Source organism: Euprymna scolopes, chromosome 17 (genome assembly GCF_053919585.1).
Source record: "Euprymna scolopes isolate OS-2025 chromosome 17, ASM5391958v1, whole genome shotgun sequence".
Classification (NCBI taxonomy): Eukaryota; Metazoa; Mollusca; class Cephalopoda; order Sepiida; family Sepiolidae; genus Euprymna; species Euprymna scolopes.
The window spans coordinates 56,240,455-56,262,561 of NC_136498.1; positions in this window are offsets into that span (position 1 = coordinate 56,240,455).

The following is a 22,107-nucleotide window of genomic DNA, read 5'->3' on the forward strand; positions in this document are numbered from 1 at the left end:
ATGCAAGTGACAATGAGGTAAGACTCTCGTGTATTCCTAGAAATCTTGCAACCGAATAGCAGAAAGACTTATCACTTACAACGTAAAAATATAAGACAATTGCAAATTCAACTTAATGCATTAAAATTATACGGTAACGTTTGTTGTCGCCAATTCATTCAGGAAGTCCAACAACCGCAAAACCCGATTGTATACTAAATATAAATTTAGTATACAAAATTATTTGATCGCTCTACTTTTTCAAGGATCAGATAAACCGTCAGATTAGACACTGTTGGGAAAGGTGCTGTTCAAAGCTGTAATATATTTCAAATCGATTTACAATCCGATGAGGAATATCTGCTGTTTTCTATGTCCCTTTTGTCACTGAAGGGATGCCCCTAGTCTCTTTCGTTTCTATCATTATCCAATGAAAGATAGTACGATAGTTTCTCTTTCTAATGTTTGTAAAATTTTACCACATAAAACTTCCAGATTGTGTGCAATATTTATTCAATTTTTTAACATAGTATATAACGAATTATCATCATTTCTTATTCACCACATATTGCTTATTTCCTGAAAAGTAGTTTATATAATTCTCTTATGATCTCCTGTCTAGTTTATACCCTGTTGATTATATCATGTACTGACAATATTTATTTAATAATTCTTCTAGAAAACGTACACACCAGTTAACAATCGTTGAAATATTAATGTTTGGATTGTATTTTATTATATATATTTTTTTAATTTTTGCTTGATAGGTGTTAGTTATCTTGATCTGATAACTAGTTGATATGCATCTTAGATGGAAATTATTCTAGGGAATGTCAAGAAAAATGCCTTAAGTAATACATAAGCGACATTCATTTGAACAAATACATTGAGGACATTGCCAAGATTGCTGCAAAGGAATTGCATTTTTTCTTCTCAGCTAGAAAATTCCTCACACCTTAGAGTATCCTATCTCTTTACAAGGCCACAATTCACCCATACATAAGTGGACTGTTGTATCTACCACTAGTCCCTCACTCCTAGAAAGGGGTACAATGTCAGTCTTCAAACTAATAGATCTAGATATTATCAGCCAACCTCCAACCTCTGTCCTATCGCTACAATATATCATATTTTCGTCTGGTTTACAAACAATTTATTAAGATGTTCTCTGCTTAACTCATGGCACTTGAATCCTTTTTATGTACATACTCCTGACCAACCTTACAAGCAGTAAAACCCTCCTCTATTCTTAAAGGCTCTAGATGCCAAGAAGCCATTTCTCTAACAGTTTCTTCAATCGGACTGCTAAACTTTGTTTCCTGTTTTTTTTCAGTGCACAAATCTGCAGGACTTTAAATGTAATGTGAATAGCCATATCGTTACTCAACTGTTAGACTGTTAGACACAAGCTAGCCCTTTACGTTCAAAGTGACAATATGAGTTATTTCGAGTGTAAAAGAATAAAAATATGCGACAGAGTAATCTAGGATCAACTCGATAACCTTATAGTTAGAAAGATGGTATGGACTTGCCTCAGGTTATCCTATATACGAAGTTCTTGTTTGCAAAATGCAATAAATGTCAATTCCAAAATGTTTAGTTATCATGTGAAATTTGCATTCCAAGAATATAATCATAATTTGTATAAATTCTATACCAACAAAAAACATTTTTGTCTGTTATAAATTGAAATAAACCTTTAGTCCAAATCTAAATTTAATATATTCGTCTTTTTATTGGTTAATACCTCAATTCACCAAAATAAGATTTATGGCTTTCGGAATTCCGATTCATTATATTTTCAAGCAAAAACTTAAACAAAATATATTCTACAAACTATAACCGGCCGGCTTGATGGTTGCTTCACACTTTTCTATGAATTTTCTTTAACATTTCCCCCTCTGGATGGCTGAGTATAAGTCTCCCTTATGACATATCCGTGTTTATCTCTTCTCTGCGCTACCTGATCGACTAATCTTTCACTCTAACTTAACACGTGATCTCGTTCAACCAACCATGGCTTTGTGTCTGTAATACCGGCTCTCTACTACTTGATATCCATAATAATGATGACGAAAATGATGATGATGATGATGATGATACAGATGATGATAACCATGTCAATGATGATGATGATGATGATGATGATGATGATGATGATGATGATGATGATGATGATGATGATGATGATGGCAAAAAATAATCGATAAAATTGCTGAATATTGAAAGTAGTTGAAAACTTGATATAAATTTGATCGAAATTGTAGCATCAATCGATGAAATAATTCTAAAAGAAAAACCAGGATAAAAACCTTTAATTCAGTAAATATTTGATTTCATTCCTGGAAACGTATAAAAAATAAAACAGTTGCAATTTTTTTCACTTAATTCGCATACAATAATTTGATTGTTCACGAATTTATTTTATGAAAAACATATCAACTTTGTTTTGTTACATATGTCGATATTTTTCAGGTATTTTATTTTTACTTCTGTTGTTTTTTTTTCAAAACTAAAAATGAAAGAAATTTAAGAATATAATTACATTAGAATTATGTATTTTTTCTCTTTTTTTTAACCAAAACAGTCATTTTTCGATTTGCTGCTTTTCAAATATTTCCAAACAAAATATGTTTGAAAGATTATAAAGAATAAAATGGCATTCAGTCCAACACAGGAATAAAACAATAACGAATGCTCTTAAGATGCGTCTACTCAAAGTATGCGTCTGTTATACGATCCTTTGCTCGGAAGTGTGTTTTCGTTTTTCCGCGCTGTAAGGACGTTTCTAGAATAGATGCTCTGTTCTGGGCACGGTGACCAATTTTCCAGCGGAATGAACGATGCAACATAGATAATCCCTTACAACAAGAGGTTAAGAAATGGATTTATATATCACAAGCATGGGTGCCCAGCATTGCTGGGTGTTGGAAATGTATGTTGAGCAAAAAGAAAATGGTGGTGGTAGGAAGGCAGGCTCGAACCCGTAGCGCGAAGGAGGAACAGAACGGGAAAAACTGACGTCCTGGCTGTTACGACCACCTCCAAACCGGAAGTGACTAATATTTTAATTAAGGCTAGACAATCGAAAAGAGAGAATGATTTTCAAAAATATTGACGAAAAAGGCGACCCCCTCTGAAGAAAAGTGCCTAGTTGAAGGTTAAGATATGAATGTTTTTAGCCAATTTTCGATATTTGTTTTCTGAAAGGTCGAAGTTTAAAACGATACTGACTTTGGTAAAATCCATCGCTTCTATCGAAAGTTTAAGGCAGACATGCAAACATGCATACATCCATACATTTATGTACTGGTAACTACAAATTTTTTACCCAAACCGAATAAAAAGCTTGCCCTATCTCTGAATACCCTTCATGTAAAATGTCAAATGTTTAGACCAGAAATTGTCTGAGTAATTTGGTAGAGACCGAAGAGATCAAATTAAAAAAAAATTACCACTATTATGACCATTTAACATTTATTGTTTTGGGCTCTAATTATGTTATTAAGTCAGATCCATGTCCAAGGAATCTATACCTTAAATTTCAAGTGTTTATACCTAAAATTGTCGGATGAATTTAGTAGAGTTCTCAATGGGCAAATCGTTGAACTTTGACCCCTTAACAGCCAAATTTCTGTCCGAAAACCGATAACATAGATTTTGCCAAATCTCAGTACCCTGTATATCAAATTTGGAGTATGTAGACTATATTGACAGAGTTATTGCGTAAGGAAATGTACAGGGACGGTCAGAAAGACAGAAACACAGATAGACACAGGGACACGTTCACTTTTCTAGATATACTAGCATTTCAGCCCGGCATTGCCCGGGTGTTTGGAGGTGTATACTGAGCAAAAACAAAAAAAAAAGGTTATCTTTTTAATTTTCCCCTCAATTTGCCCCCTTAAAATTTAGTGTGTTGGGCTCAAATAAAGTTATTAAGGCAGATCTATGTCCAAGGGTTCAATATCTAAAATTTCAAGTGTTTAGACCCAAAATTGTCGGAGTTGTGTAGCGTTCTCAAAGGTCAAATCGTTGAACTTTGACCCCGTAACAGTGAAATTTCTTACCGAAACCCGATCGCATAGATTTTTCCTAATTTCAGTACCCTGTATATCAAATGTTGAGTTTGTAGACTTAAAATTGGCAGAGTTATTGCGTAGGGAAATGTACACACACTGACAGATACACAGATACACAGACAGATACACAGATACACAGACAGACACACACATAGTCAGACACACAGATATGTTCACTTTTATAGATAGATAGATAGATAGATAGATAAATAAATAGATAGATAGACTAGCATATTATCCCGGCGTTGCCCGGATGTTTGGAGGTGTATGTTGAGCAAAAAAAAACGGTCAATGTTATTTTTTTTTAAACTTTGAGCCCTATTTTGACCCCATTACCTTTATTGTCCTAGGCTCAAATCAAGTTATTATGTTAGATCCACAAATTACAAAGATTTTCCAAGTATATCAAATTTCCAGTCTGTAGATTTTAAATTGACAGAGTTATTGTGTAGGAAAATTAACGCACAGACACACAGACAGACAGATACACAGACACGTTGACTTTTATAGATATACAGATTAAACAAAAATATATACGTATACATAAATATATATGGAAACAATTTTGTGTTTACTGTAAATTTTTTACGCAAATATTATGCAAGTATAAATCATGTAGAATATATAAGAAAATTGTATTTTCTTTTTAAATAAATAAAAAAGAGAGGTTTTAATAGGAATATCAATACACGCAAAAGAAAAACGAATTAATAGGAGCACTAGCATGGATGCCCGGCGTTGCCCGCGTATTTGTCGAGCAAAAAAATAACTGTCATTTTTTTTTAAATTTGACCCCTATTATGACCCCTTAAAATTTATTGTTTTTGGCGCAAATCCAGTTATTAAGTCAGATCCATGCCCAAGGAGTCAATATCTAAAATTTCAAGTGTTTAGACCCAAAATTGTCGAAGAAGTTTGGTAGAGTTCTCAAAGGTCAAATCCTTGAATTCGACCCCTTACTCGCCAGATTTCCGGCCGAAAACCGATCGCATCAAATTTCCAAAATGTCAGTACACTGTATATCAAATTTCGAGTCTGTAGAATTAAAAATTGACAGAGCTATTTCGTAGGGAAATGTACACACACAGACACACAAATACATAGATACACAGACAGGCAGACACTTTCACTATAATAGATATATAGATTGATAGATTCGTGACATCTGTTAGTAATTGCTCTCTTCGAGTTTTCTTGCCGGCGTTATAACTGGCATGTCTGAGGTTTTGAAATTGAACACTTGTTTGAAATAAGCAACAGATTCATCTGCTTATGAAAATAGAAATGTGTTTAATTAAGCAATTAAAGAAGCATATTTAACAACTTGTAAAAATGTCTGGTTTAATTGCAACCACCGCCAACGGTAGTGCACTTACGACTTTTTGCAAGGTAATTTATGCAGTGTGAAGGCTTGAACTGTTAAAACTATATCTCCGTTACAGTTCTTCCCTCATCGAAAGAGAAGAAACGAGAGTTATAGAAAGAGAAGTAAAAATTATATATATATATATATATATATATATATATATATATATATATATATACATATATACATATATATATATATATACAGTAATTTATAAAATATATATGGCGATTAAGCTACACTGAATATTCCGCGTTTCATCAAATCTAGGACTATTCAGGCTTATATATATATATATATATATATATATATATATATATATATGTGTGTGTGTGTGTATATATATATTTATATATATATATATATATATAAAGGCACTGAAATATGTTATATTATTTTTCAAATACTGGTGTTAGCAAAGCAAGTTTGGCGTTTTGTACCTGTGTACCCCGATTGTTCTGATAGTTTTTAAACACTGTCAATGTCCAGGTGTGACGTGTGCTGACATTTCGAGATGAAAACAGCGCAGACGTGATTCTACCTGTTTCCCCTCTCTTAAAGACAGGAAAATAAAGTAGAAGGCTTTTACATGGGCCCTTTATAATTGTGCCACATGTTCCACGATGCAAAGTTAATTTAATAATTAAATCCAGCACTTAATAAATACTAAATTTCTTTGTGGCCAATATTATGTTATACTGCGGATTCTTTAACGATTATCTTTGAACACATACCAGGTACCAGATAAGACATGGGAAGCTAGCGTTGTTAATAAGGTCTGGCATTAAGAGCTGCTTATAAAAATCAAAACATATGCAATTACTTAACATAACCAGATCCTTATTAAACAATGAAAAAGGTTATTCCCAGTGGTTGTACGTCCAAACAGTGTAGCATTAAGACGGATGCATCCAAACGATCCATCTTTGGACCTTGATTAGTTCTGGTGTTCATAAACGCCGTCTCGGATAAAATTGTGTCTGAGATAGGTATATTTGTTGAGGATACCACGCTCTAGAATAAAATAAGAATGTACTTTTATCCAAGGTAATGGCATGAACTCTAGAAAACGACCTTCAGTCTATATTGGAATTGGAGCTATAAACGGCCACTAACATGTAATGCTGTAATTTCCTTTAAAAATTACAAGAAACATCCTATACCACTAATAGCTATGGTCTATAACACTACGTTAGAGCTCATCATTAAAACTCATCGACATATAATTCACAAGCAACATTAATTGAAACAAATATAGTATACACATTGCCAAGGCTACTGCAAAAATGTTGTCTCATGCTATCCTGCTAGAAAATTACTCACAGCTGATAATATATTGTACCTCTACAAAGCCACCATTAGCCTATTCCTGGAGTATTGTTGCCATATCTAGGTGGTTGCATCAAGCTCTAGTCTCTCTTTCAAAGACAAGGTACATAGACATGCAGAAGTTTAAATGTAATGGGCACAGACATCTCGAATCTCGTCACAGAGTCATCTACAGGCATGGTCCCAAATAGTAGCCATTTATGTGCAAGTGAGCATATGTCTAACAAAGAAACGAAAATATTATTTTATCATGTCATAGAGAAACGAAATTTCCAATTCAAACTAAGACGTGACAGAGATACGAAAGTTCTTATTTAAACTCGGACCTCGAAGAGAAACAAGAATTCTAATGAAAGCTAACACATAAGACCACAACGGGTATTCTAGTTCAAACCCAGACGAAACAGAGCTACGAAAATTCTAAATACAACTAAGAAGTAATAGGCCAACGAAGTAGTAAGTTAAACTAAGACGTAACAGAGATAAATGAGAATTTTATTTCAATCTGAGACGTGAGAACAAAGAAAATCCTAGTTAGCATTGAGACGTAACAAAGCAACAATAATTTTATTTGAAATAGAGGTGTTACAAAGCCCCGAAAATTCCATTCCAGACTGAGACGAAAGAGAGAAACAGAAAATTCTAATTCAAACTGAGATGTAACTGAGAAACGAAAATTCTAATTTAAATTGAGGCGCAACAGAGCTACTAAAATTCGAATTGAAACTAAGTTGTGACAAAGAAACGATTTTTTTTTATTTAACTATTAGGTAACAGGTCAACGAAAATTTTTATTCAAACTTATACGGTAAAGAGAAACATAAGTTCTAACTCGAACTGAATCGTATCCGAACAAGGAAAATTCTATTTAAAACTGAGATCTCAAAAAGCAAAGAAAGTTATATTTCAAAATAAGACATAACATAGCAATGAAAATCCGAATTCAAATGAGCCAAAACATAAAAACGAAATCTGACTAAGACGTAACAGATCAACGAAAATTATAATTCAAATAGAAGCGTGACAGACAACGCAAACGTTTCCATCAGTTTAAGCATGCCAAAGCCACAGACAAAAGATGGATGCCTACAAAAGCAGATATTTCTATGTAATCTGTATATATACTGATGAAAAATCCAGTTTCAAACGGAAATCTTACAGAATGACCGACGCATATTCAAGATATTTGAGGATTAAGTATAGTTTTAGATTTGAAGGTTAAATCATGACTTTTGGGTTGTAAACCTGAAGATACGAAAAAGCAACAACAACCCTAATCATTTTCAAAACTTATTAGAAAATATTGATGAATTGAAATTTAAAGAAAAAAATTACTTTTTTTTGCATTCTTTTAACGAAAAGAGATATGAACTGTGGAATGTAAATATTAAAACTGAATGCTGAATTATTGGATAAGTTAAACGCAGTTGTTTATGTTTGCTGAAACAGAAGAATAAAAACCAGTGTTGTTTTAAAAGAAAGACAATATCAAAAGACAATGGTGTCCTTCAATTATGACAGGAAAAGCCAAAACAATTGAAATTGCGGAGGATTCAGTTGTATAGATAAACCGACGAATAAATAGCTTAGCATTTTTTTTAATATTTAACTTTCTTACATATATATATATATATATATATATATATATATATATATATATATATATATATATATATATAGATAGGTAGATAGATAGATAGATAGATAGATGGATAGATACGTATATATACTAGCATGGGTGTCCGTCGTTGCCCGGGTGTTCGGAGGTTTATGCTGAGCAAAAAAAAAAACGGTTATTTTTCTAATTTGACCCCTATTATGCCACCTTAAATTCTATTGTTTTGGGCTCAAATTCAGTTATTAAATCAGATCCTTGTCCAAGGAACCTATATCTAAAATTTCAAGTTTTTAGACCCCAAATTCCTGGAGGAGTTTTGTAGAGTTCTCAAAGGTCAAATCGTTGAACTTTGACACCTTAACAGCGAAATTTCTGGCCGAAAACCGATCACTTAGATTTTCCCAAATCTCAGTAGCCTGTATATAAAATTTCGAGTCTGTAGACTGAAAATTAATAGAGTTATTGCGAGGGAAAATGTACACAGGCACACAGATAGAGACATAGACACGTTCACTTATATATATATATATATATATATATATATATATTATATATCTATCTATCTATATATATATATATATATATATATATATATATATATATATATATAGATTCAATAGAAAGTACATTTGAATCTTCCACAACTAAAGAACTTGAATTACCTAGGAGAGAGTTTGATTACTTATTGGACAGTTTGATCTATGTACTTAGAGAGTGTGAATTACCTATTGGACATTTTGAATTACAAACTTGTAAGTTTAAATTACCTACTAGAGAATATTAATTTCTTACTAGAGAGTGTGAAATACTAGAAAGTTTGAATTACCTACAAAGGAGTTTCAATCATCTTCTAGATAATTTGAATGATCTTTTTGTTGCTCATGGTCACCTCTAACAACGCATATAATCACTCGGAAAAATTAACAAGATGTTGGTTCACGATACATTTAAACTTCTGCATATAAGTACAGTCAAGAAAGCAGGTAACAGGAATGGAATTCCAAAATCTAGCTGTTTTAAGAAAGAAACTATTAGAGTAGAAAGCGTTTTTGAATTTAGCGACCTAAATAGTGAAGGGTGTAATTTTGTTGCTAAGTGGGTTTGTCGGGGATATGTACGTTTAAAGGGACACAACTGCAACGAGTTCATTAGAGCACATTTCATTAAAATACTTGTAAACCAGGCACAGAGATGTAATATCGCGTTTAGAGGACAGGGGTTGGAGCTTATTTAACAAAGTGGAACCTATTAAAATGAAGACTCTTCTTTGGGTCCTGTCCAAGAAGAAAAGACTAGTAGTAGATGCCCCAGCCCAGATGTGGTAACACTACTCCATGCATGAGCGAACGGTGGCCTTATGGAGGTGCATAATACTCTCAGATGTGAGTAGTCTTTTAATACTTTTAATACAATTAAGGAACCCCTACATTTTTTGCACCAGCCTATGCAATGCCACTAATATATTTCTTCAAGTTCATATTGCCTGTGAATATTAAGCCGAGGAGTTCGAAAGAGGAATTCTCCGGGGGGGGTATTTTTTGGCATGGATATCGGTGGTTGGAGAGGCGTCTTGTAATTGTTAAAGGAGTACTAAGCAGTTTTAATTACGTACTTTATAATTAAAATTACGTACTTTATAATTTAAATTACCTACTTTATAATTTGAATTGCCCACATAATAATTTGAATTACTTACTAATGAGTTTGAATATAAGGCTTGAATTACCTACTAGAGAGCTTAACTCGTCTATTAGAGAGTTCGAATTATCTAGTAGAGAATTATCATTACATACTAATGAGTTTGAAATACCTACTTTGCGTGTTTGAATTCACTAAAAGAGAATGTTAATTGCCTAGTAGAGTTTTATTTACTTAATGAGAAGTTTGTATTACCTATTCCGGAGTTTGAATAACCTACTATAAATTTTGAATTTACCTGCTGAAGTGTTTAAATTACCTATTAATCACTGACTGATTGTACAACAGTACTTATTAAAAGTTGTTTTGACCTTTCGTCTCATCAGAGTTATCTGTTTCCCTCGATTGCTCTGACACTGTTGATACTTTAAAAACACCGTAGCTATCTGACGAGAGACTGGCATCAAAGTTTCACTAATGCAATAACACAATTTTCTTAATCTACTCCCCTCCCCACGGTGGTAAAATCAGGAACAAGGCTTTCAATATAAGTAAATCAGCTCTAACAAAAGAACATACATCCTAGTACCGCATGTATTCATGTCGTGGAATAATGGGTAAATAATTGCTATAAGAAGTAAACTATCTGCTGATTTCAGATTAGCACCTCTTTACTGATGTAATAAGTTCTTAATCTTTCTTAAAATTCATTATTTACATAACATAAACATAAAATTGGAAACAAATGGTCCGACATTTTTAGCTTTCCCTATCCAAGCTGATACTTCTAATATAATATTTAATGATACACTCTTACAAGTTTATATTAATAAAAAACATATAAAAATAAGCAAGATTCACTTCAGCTAAATAATCGTGGTATTTGAAGTACTTTCTTGTTATTACAAAGCACCTTTACTTTGTTTATGTATTTTCAGAGTCTAATTATTTAAGATCTATGTGGAATTTGGATTTCTACGCCGAACACACGTATATACTGTTTAAGCGGATTAAAAAACGAAACGACGAGTTTTAATGAAAAACGCGATGAATCAAATGTTTTTAAAGTGGGGCATAAAACACGAAATAGCACGACCGCATTTGATCCAGACTTCAATTAAAAGGTTAATTATTTGATAGCAAAAAGAAATTATACCGGTGTGATGTTATGTAAAACACGCGTTTGTTAAAGTTATATCAATTTACAGCACTCCTTTTCACTGACGCTGTAATTTGCACCACATCTTATTTTCACTGTTCTCTTAACTTCTAATTATACCTCAGTCCTCGCCCTAGCGTATATGCCTCTTTGTATTTGGAATCATGTATACAGGGGCACTATGTGAGGAGGAGCGTGATCATACACTGGGTGAAACAAGAAACAGGCAGGGAATTACAAAGTCTAGAAGATCGATTAAAGAAACTATTACAGCCAGAGAATGTTCGACATCTAGGGACCTCTACAGTGAAAGAATGAGATTTTGCTGCCTATCTGTTTTGTCTGAGGTATTTACGTTCGCCAGAGTATATTTCATTAAAGTTTTTGCAAAACAAATGCAGGCATGCTACATTGCGACAATTTGACAAGTTTTGCAGCCTGGTTGATAGTGTGGGAACTATTAGGTTTAGACTTTTTTGGACCATGCCCAAAAGTGAGAGAGAAGTGATAGATGAAGCAGTACAGATGTGGAAACATGCATGCGCGAACAGTAGCTTTGTAGAGTTACAGGTGTAACGCGGCCATTACACTCGAACCGTGTTCCTTACAATTCAAATCTCTCACAGACACCAATGCCGTCTGGCATCGTCAACCAGGAAAACACAAACAGAAAGAAACAAATGCAACTCGGCTTTTCTTTCTGTTTTAATAAAAGATATTCATTAGCATCACTTTCCAAATAATGTCTGTTTCATGTTTTTCCTAACTGTTCCTTTAATCTGCCATGAGATTAAAAACACCCTGCCGTCTCGACACCAGCTTAAAAGTCTCTAGCCACCGCTGCACACGTCCATCCCACCCGATCTGTTTTATTTCTCTCATCGCCATGTGGTTCATTTTTCTCTCCTCATTTTTGCTTTTTCTTCTGATGCAAGCCCAACCAGAGTTACTAATGTACATACGTGTTCAAACGCTGCAGCTGTTAGTAATACTTTCGCTTGCCAACAATTTTTCGGCTGCTGCTGATATTTTAACACAAGCTCATACGCGCTCGGTTACACATGATCCTGCCAGGTGGGAATTGTTTTCTAGCACGGTATAGGAAAACCGCATTATTTGACAAGGTCTTAAATATATCTGCTCTAATTTATGCTGAATGTGAATATTGATCTGAGAGGAGACCAAACGTTGGTAGGTACTTTTGCTAGTTATTGTAAATGATGACACTCCACAGATTAAGGGAGATAGACTTCCTGAAATCAATAGAGATAAATCAGTTTATTTTCGTAATAATGCGATTCTTTCGCTCTTCACGAAGATCAACTCTTGAACACTTAATTCTTTAAATCATTTTAAAACATTTTCTTCTCTTGCGCCATTCATCCACAAATATTTTGGCATCAGATATCAATAGAAGAAAATACTCTGAACAATATCGTGTCTTCCCTGCGTCGTCTTCTACAACAATAGATTTGGCATAATAACATGGCATCCAGTAACCTTGGGCCAATGAAGGTTGCTCCCGTCATTTGAAATTCTATGAGATCAGAATTGTGGGGCATTTTCGGACACAATGTGCTATTCAATCTTTCCATAATAATAGAATGTGTACTGACATCTTCAGATTATGTATACATTGACCGGAAACAAAATGGCAACACTTTCGCTTCCACATGGTTACATTTTAGAAATAGAATAGATGCAATATTTGACAATGTTGAAGAAATAATGTAATAAATAAAAAGAAACGTGTGTTTGTGTCTGTTTGTCTATAATATAATCATATATCGTCAAGTCTTATTAGCATGCAATAAAACACTGTCAAAAAAGGGCAATGTACAATAGACCTACGTGTCAATAAAGCAAACAATATATATATATATATATATATATATATATATATATATATATATATGATTACTTAATTAAATCACATAAACTAATATACGAAAGTATAAATTTATGCGTAAACTTCAAGTATTTACTTCAGCAGTGCTAGGTAGAGCTAGGTAGTAAGTTATAAAATATATATGGCGATTAAGCTACACAGAATATTCCGGGTTTCACCACGCGAGGATTCATACGGCAGAAACCTGAGGAACCATAGCGTGGATGAAACGCGGAATAGTCTGTGTAGTTTAATTGCCATATATATTTTATAACTTACTATATGTATATATATATATATGTATATATATATTAAGTAATGTGATTTATAATTTAAAATTTTTTTAAATTTAAAAATCAAAATTTAATTAAATTAAAAATCAGTTTCATAAGAAGGAACAACAACAAAGTCAATTATCTGTACGATCGTTTCGGAAATCCGTGCTTTTTATTTGTGGTATACATGAAGTCACGTAGAACAATTATACATAGTTTTTTTGGTAAGCACGGTCTCCTCATCAGCAAATTTAGGAGGATTTCTATTGAATTGAAAAGACACCAAAAATAAACCTAGCATTAAGAGTAAGGCAGATGAATCTTTTGGTTTTTCTTTTTTTGAAATCAGGAACTGTATTTAAAGTAGTCATTTAGATGTTTGCTATAGCTTTTTATTTTATTGAATTCAATAAGAAAAATGTATATAAACTACATGTCCTGACGCAGTGTTTTTCGCGATAAATGCACTTTCATTATTATTTTCCCCATCTAATAGCTCCGGGAAGCGAAGACTGCTACCATCTTTTTCAGGCTCATATGCTGACAAAAAAGGCACAGATATTCAAAAACGTCTCCCAGATGAGGCTTCGTCAGCAGTCCGAGGATTGAGGTGAAAGACCCGCACAAACTTTATTGTAAAAGCAATGGCAGAGAGAGTCAGGCCAATCTAAAAGTTTCAATTCTAGAGATGAACAGCAATATAGATAAATACAGCCTCAAACATCATCACAAAGAATCCTTCGCTAAGCATAAAAAGACATAAACAGAATTGAGTGTACCGTGTGGTTGGAAAACGATATCACTCGCAGAATCAAAGATAATTGGATTTGAATGTTAATAGAAGCAGATATTAAAATGTAAGACAACAGTAACTTCAAAATGCTAAACGTTTTGCAGCACTATATGACAATGACGACTAAAGTGACAAGACTGAAATAAGAATTTAACGTTATATGTATTAGAATAAGTTACATTCAAAAAAGCAACAACATCTCACATCTTTACTGATAAGATCTCTGGATGCTGGAAAGAATCCTACTCTGAGTTGCGTCTTTTCGGATTGCTATACTTTGGAGTTCCCTTTCTGTTTCAAGCTTCCCTGACTATACTAACATGCAGAATTTTAAATGTAATGCGAACACACACTGCGCTACTCAACCACTCACAATTCACTCTTAGACCCAATCCCAAATAGCAGCAAAGTAACAATATTTTTTAGGGTGAACAATTGTTATGAGCATAACGTTTCTCTTCGATATGCTGATGATTAGGTATCCCAAGAGAAGGAGAGAGAGACACGAAGAGGCACAGAGAGAGACACACACAGACTGAGAATGAGAGAGAGAGAGAGAGAGAGAAGATAACGATATTTACTTTCACAGGCATTTGTAGTTTGAAATGAGCGTGCATCTTTCTGCACAGATGGAATAAAAAAAAACTTATGATTTTTGCTTTTCGGCTTTTTTTTGTACAAAATGTCCTTCAAGGTAATCTCAAAGATTTCCAATTAATTGATTAATATACCATTCGCTACGAATCCGACAATGAAAGATCGAATAAAAGTTAGACCTGGATTTATTAGACCAAAACATCAAACCTTCATTGCACTTTAGGGGTCCGTGATACAGTGGATAGTGACCTTTAATATGAAAAGTTTCAGGTTAGCATTGTCTGAAGATAGCGGTTTCAATCCTACCCAAAGCCGACCAGCGACTTAGCTTGACAAACTGTGGTAAGACCACAACTATAAAAGAGAGTAATTGCGGAGGATACAGTTAGGAGTTTCAACATTCCTTTCCCATTGCGGTTACCCTCTTGACGAAGGCTGGAGAAATAGTTTGCCAAAACGTCGTGAAACAAGAACTAAAAGATGAGGATAATAGTCTGCAATAAAAAAAATGAATAAATAATATAATTTATATATCTCCAACAGAATTCCAATTAATAGAAAGAATACATTACTAAGTCCAATATCTGTAAATAAATTTTGAACGAAAACTCAGCAAATGGCTCCTAGTGCAATCTTTATTCATTTAAAAGAACCGTCGATAGAAGGAATGGAAAAGAGTTCCATATAAACTACACACTTAAAACAAGTCATAACAAAGAAAGGAAATAAAAGAACATGCACAAAATGTAGTGCAGATTAAAAAAGAAACAATCAGGTTAAGAGGTATAAAGCTGTACTTGAAATCAGACCGGTCCCCATTTTTGTACTAAGTAGCATTTTTTTTGAATGTGTTTCATCTTTTAATAACGATATTCTTATCTATGTTTTTTCGAGAATTGTTTCAATAAAATACTTTGTATTAAAAGAGAACTATTAAAAAGTTGGCGTTCAAAGAAAATGCTACTTCTCTAAAAGAGTTGTATCAAGAATATATATGCACATATGTTGACAATAATGGTTGTATAAATAAATATACTATAATTATGATTTGCTTATTTTATAAACCACGGAATTTACGTGAATTTAATCTAGGAAACTATAATTACAAAATCATTTGATATATATATAGAATATATAATCTCTTGACAAGTGTCGGAAGAAAGGTACCTCGACGTTCTTTTTTGTATTTTAGTCGAATAGTCCTTTGACTAGTTTTCGTGCCTATTTTTTCTCCTCGCATCGATCTCCCTCAAAATTCTCATAATGACACCACTTATACTTTTTAAAACTTTAATAAAATTTTGTACCAATAAAGACCTTTATATATATATATATATATATATATATATATATATATATATATATATATATATATATACAAGCAGGGGTGCTCGGCGTTGCTCGGGTGTTTGACGGTGTATGCTGTGCAAAAAAAGCAAAAAAACAAAAAAAATGGTCAATTTTTTAAAAATTTGACCCCTATTATGACCCCTTACAATTTATAGTTTCGGGCTCAAATCACTTTATTAAGTTAGATCCATGTTCAAGGAACCTATATCTAACATTTCAATTGTCTAGACCCAAAATTGTCGGAGGAGTTTGGTAGAGTTCTTAAAGGTTAATCGTTGAAATTTGACCACTTAACAGCCAAATTTCTGGCTGACACCCGTCACATCGATTTTCCCAAATCCCAGTACCCGGTATTTCAAATTTCAAGTCTATAGACTAAACATTGACAGAGTTATTGCGTAGGGAAATGTACACAGAGAGACAGACACAAAGACACACAGACAGACAGACACGTTCACTTTTGTATATATATATATATATATATATATATATATATATATATATATATATATATATATTCAAACGTGGGGATTTAAAGATTTAATTAGTGCAGTATTGTTAAATAAATATTTATTCATTTAAAGTTTCTAATTCTTGGCTTATAATAAACCTATACTAGAAAGGTTTAGAAAATTCTCTTTTGGCGCAGTCGCGAGCTGTTACAGTGGTTAGGCTCGATCATGCACCCGTGTTAAAATTAATAGTAATTCACTATTTAGAATCATAACGGTTAAAAAATGCAATATTTATGTTTTATTTTTTGTATAAGCCGAAAATTAGAAATTTAAAAACAAATATTTATTTAAAAAATAAAAATAGTGAACGAGACTGATCTTTTAACCGTCATGGTTGAATTTATATATATATATATATATATATATATATATATATATATATATATATATATATATATATATATATATATATATATATATATATATACGTGGATGGGACACCCCAAATACAATTGCGAATTAATAAGAACTTCTATTTTGTCATTGCTCACAGAATTTTAGCGTTCTAATTCCGTCGATTAAATAAATAAATCTGTTCGAAATTTCGTGCAGAGTTTACAGGAGTTGAAGATTTCCTCGTTTGAGAAGATACATTTTGACAAAATGTCTGACTAAAATACCTGCGGAAAGTCGGAAGTGACATACACTGAAACGTTGTACAAATAACACTTAAAATGAGAACAATTGTCGGAATAATAAAAATAATACGAATTATCATATTTGTTTATTTGTAGTCGACGGCGACCTACTTAGTGCATTTAGAATCAACAGAGAAATGATTACATTCTCACTTTTTTACTAGGAAATGGGGTAATAACACAAGTGAATTCGGGGAAAAACAGATTATTAACCTTTAGCATAATTTTGTATATGCACTGTTGAAATAAGGTAGAATATAATGCATGTCAGTCCTTGCCTCAGTTCAGTCGTGTGAGACAATGGATATCAATTGTAAGGTTGTTTGCATGTGGAATTTATAAGCAAGGGTTGCGAAACTGCTTGATTTCCATATAGAACAAATTCTCAGAGAAGTAGAAACAATGTCGAGACAATCACATACATCATCTGGTATTTACTTGTACCTGTATTTGTTGCAACATTCACCTTTGTGACGTTGTGCCAGTTTTACCCAGATAAACCGCCGTGTTCTGAATGGATGCTGACCACATGGGAGGCCACCCGATTTAGCTCTGACTAGACTCAATATCGCTTAACTTTGGTGATCTTATTGGATTATGCAATATTGTATATTAGTATATCTGTGACGCTATGTTTGCCTAATGTCGTTGAATGCTGGGTCGTAGGAAAGGGTGAGTTACAAAGGAGATGGAATTATTTAAAACAATAGACGGTGAGTCGGACAAAGAAGTCAGGATAAGATTAAATTCAGGGTGTTACCATGTGGTAGGTAGAGAACAATGGATTAGGATCGAACTATGTGCATGTAGATATTTTGAGAGGAAGGTTACTGTGAGTCAGGGGAACAATATGAATGACACTTGACGGTGGAGTCAGTCAAACTCTTAGTAAGTTGAAGTCTGAATCCCAAGGTTGACAGTTATATTTTAGATACAGCCGAGGGCAGTTCGGCTTTAACTACAGTTGGAGCAGATTGTGGCTTGGTCCAGGTCAGAAAAAGCTTTGGGAGATGGAAATTGATAAATCCGGCTTCGATATGACGAAGATGTAAACTTTAGCATGTAGACCCACACATGCAGAATCGTACCAACGTATATGTGGAGTATCACAGTATGTGTTTTTTTTGTTGTGCTTTGTTTTACTTTTTTTGTAAGCGTGTTCGCTCTCCATTGATGACCGCTGTGTGGAACTAACGACGAGGAAATTACCAGAACTAGAACGATCAAAGTAGAAGATGAAGGAATGAATCCACCACACACAACGGTTCAGATGCTTGTCAGTGAGGGACCACATAGTGTCATATATCTATGTGTAGTAGTATAAACGTATTATTCAGTTAAATAATATACAACTATGAGATATTGTAAGTTTGTAAAAATATGTAATGTATCAAGGAGAGTTTGCCTTTGCAAAATATACTCCAAATCTCTCTGCACTAAATTCGATTACAGTCTTGATTCGTTGGCATATGAAGAAAACGTATAAAAAGAATAACTGAACTGAATCCAATCGAAAGTAAATTTGTTGCGGAAAAAATATCATTTTTACATAAAAGAAACAATTTGCAGGGATGATTTGCTTTTAAAGCACATAAAATTGAGTTGCAAATAGTTAATGACAATTATATCTACCCCGTTTATTTGTAAATATATATCTAGTTTATTTCAGTACAAGCATACGAGGGAGTTAAAATATGATACGAAATCTCAGACAAAATGGAATATTTGGTATGTGGAAAAATTATCTCAGCTTTGCTTGACAAGGTTCCAGAGAATGATGGAAGAATACTCCATACACTTTAAGGCAGTAATCTCTGGAAGGGTAAACTCATACAGTTTTCTCTATGGAATTGAAATCAATTCAAATTGAGACCCCTGAGACAGGATAAAACATGCATTAAAAATGGTGGGTTTTCTAATGACCCCAAACGTATAGGTGCTAGCTGTAATTTCATTTAAATTATGCGAATCCATTAATACTTAAAATTTTTGACTGAACTGACACTTTGCTCTTATCTATATATCTATAAAAGTGAACGTGTCTGTGTGTGTGTCTGTGTACATTTCCCTACGTATTAACTCTGTCAATTTTTAGTCTACAGACGCGAAACTTGATATACAGGGTACTGAGATTTGGGAAAATCGATGTGATCGGTTTTTGGCCAGACATTTGGCGATTAAGGGGTCAAAGTTCAACGATTTGACCTTTGAGAACTCTACCAAACTCCTCCGACAATTTTTGGTCTACGCACTTGAAATTTTGGATATATGTTCCTTGGACCATATATCTAAACATGATTTGGACCATATATAATAACATGATTTGGACCATATATAATAACATGATTTGACCAGAAAACAATAAATTTTAAGGGGTCATAATAGGGGTCAAAGTTTTTTAAAAAGTGACCTCTGCGGTCTCTTTCAAATTACTCAGACAATTTCTGGTGTAAATATTTGAATTTTACATAAAGGGTATTCAGAGATAGGGCAAGCTTTTTCATCAGTTTTGGTCGAAGCTTTTTAGTTACCAATATATAAATGTATGTATATATTTATTTCTGTTTGAATGTCTACATTAAACTTTCAATAGAGGCAAGGTATTTTACCAAGATCAGTATCGTTTTTAAGTTGGGCCTTTCATACGACAAATATCGAAACATTGGCTAAAAACATTAATATATTCCCCTTCAACTAGGCAGTTTTCTAAAGGGGGAGGTCACTTTTTTACCCGATCTTTTTCAACGTTATCCTCTCCTTTAGATTGTCTAGCCTTGATTTTAAAAATGTCGCTTCCGGTTTGGCGGTGGTCGTAACAGCATAAACGTTAGGTTTTACCCCGTTCTGTCCTCCTTTGCGGTATGGGTTCGACCCTGCCTTCCTACTACCACCTTTTTTTTTGGCACATTCAAACACCCGGGCAACGCCGAGCTGAAATGCTAGTTATATATATAATTAAAATTGCATTCTTTATTTTTATTTTAATATGGTTTTACCCAAAGCTTCTTTAGACTATATATTGGGTTTTTAGATATGTATGGTTAGGTTTCCTCCCGGTTATCTATTTGCCTGCCTGGTGCCAACAGTCCTGGTACGAATCTTATTCTTATAAAATGTGTATGCTTATGTACATGTCGCAGAATAACTCTTTAATCTTATTATTATTATTAATATTAATATTTCATTTTTTATATTAGTATGAGGAGTAATTCTATTGTATCTACATTTTGTAATTGGGTAAGTGGTATTTTCAACTAGAGTTTCATGTATTTTACACCTGTCCTGTTTTTAAATCCCCGAAACAACTATATTGTAGGCAGCTGATCATCCCATTTTTTATTTAACAATTTTAGTGAAGGTTTTTTTTCCATCCTTTATCCTTGAATTCTCCTAGTGTAGACTTTTTAGAAGTCGGCTTATGCAAGTTCTAAGTCTATTTCTATTCAAGAATTTTTTTAAACTGTATAGAGTTTAATTCTCTTCAGTAATTGTAGACATGTTAGAAACGGATTATGCAAAGCCTAGGTCTGTGAGAGGTTTAAGTGTGTTTTTTTTTCAGGAATTTAAAGTGCATTCTTTATTTTTGTTTTATTTTTTTTTCTCAAAACTTCTTTAGAATATATATAAATATTATACTTTCTCTCTCTCTCTCTCTCTCTCTCTCTATATATATATATATATATATATATATATATATATATAGTTCTCCGATTTTGCTCGGATTTATATAACCATACCCATATTCTCTTTCCTTTAATGAGTTCTTATTCTTCTGATGAGTCAGTGTCGAAAATATCCAAAAATCGACATAATAATTTTATGATTGTTTCTGCGCGACAAAACAGGTGCTGTCAAAAATGGAACATTTTAATATGTTGATGGATGGAAATCGGAATACAGAACTATTTTCAGTTATTTGTATACACTTATGTACAAGGTGACTGAAAAGTAGGTGGGCAGTAAAAATATTTGTCACATATACGGTAGTTTGCCTTTTTTGAAGGTAGAGTACCGAATGTTTTCAACTATATCTTGTTGCTGTCAACTTACTTTTGACTCACTCACTCTCTCTCTCTTTCTATCTCTCTCTCTCTCACTCGGTTTATCTATCTCTATACATATATATATATATATATATATATATATGTATATATACATACATACATACACACACACACACACATATATATATATATATATATATATATATATATATATGTATATAATGTCTTAGAAGATTCTTTAAACCCGTTAAAACCATATACAAAATTGTCCTTCGTTGGAAAATTATTTTGACACAGATCAATTAATTTTATGCGTCGTTGAATCGTTTCACTTACATGGACAAAAATTAGTTATTATATAGAACAGCTACTTTTTTCGCCAAATATATATGCAGGATTGAATAGTAAAATTGTCGATCTAGAAAAGACAAAATGAGTCCATTTCCGTTTGATGAGAACCTATTTTTTTTGTAGCAGCCCATTTACTAGTTAGCCAGTTGTCAGTTGTGTGCAATTGCAAAATTGATAGAAGTCTTCTATAGTGCCTAAAACTGACACAATATTCAACGAGCGAGATCGGAGATGCGCCGCTGTACAACTCATGTTCTCTATCTATTCAGGTTCTGAATACAGGACTATTGCCAGTACCCTAAAAATGCAAACCCAGGCTGTTCAACGCTATAGGGCACAACTGAACGGTTATAATGTGATGTAAGGACTACATTATGCCATCTCACATTTTCGAAGTCGACTTGAAAGACAACACCAGAATGTACGTGGATGTGCTGAAAAGTGTGGTAATCCCCTGGTGCAAGCAAGTGACCGCTGGAAAATCCTCGTTGTGGGGGAAGGACTACGCTGGCAAACAAGTCCAAA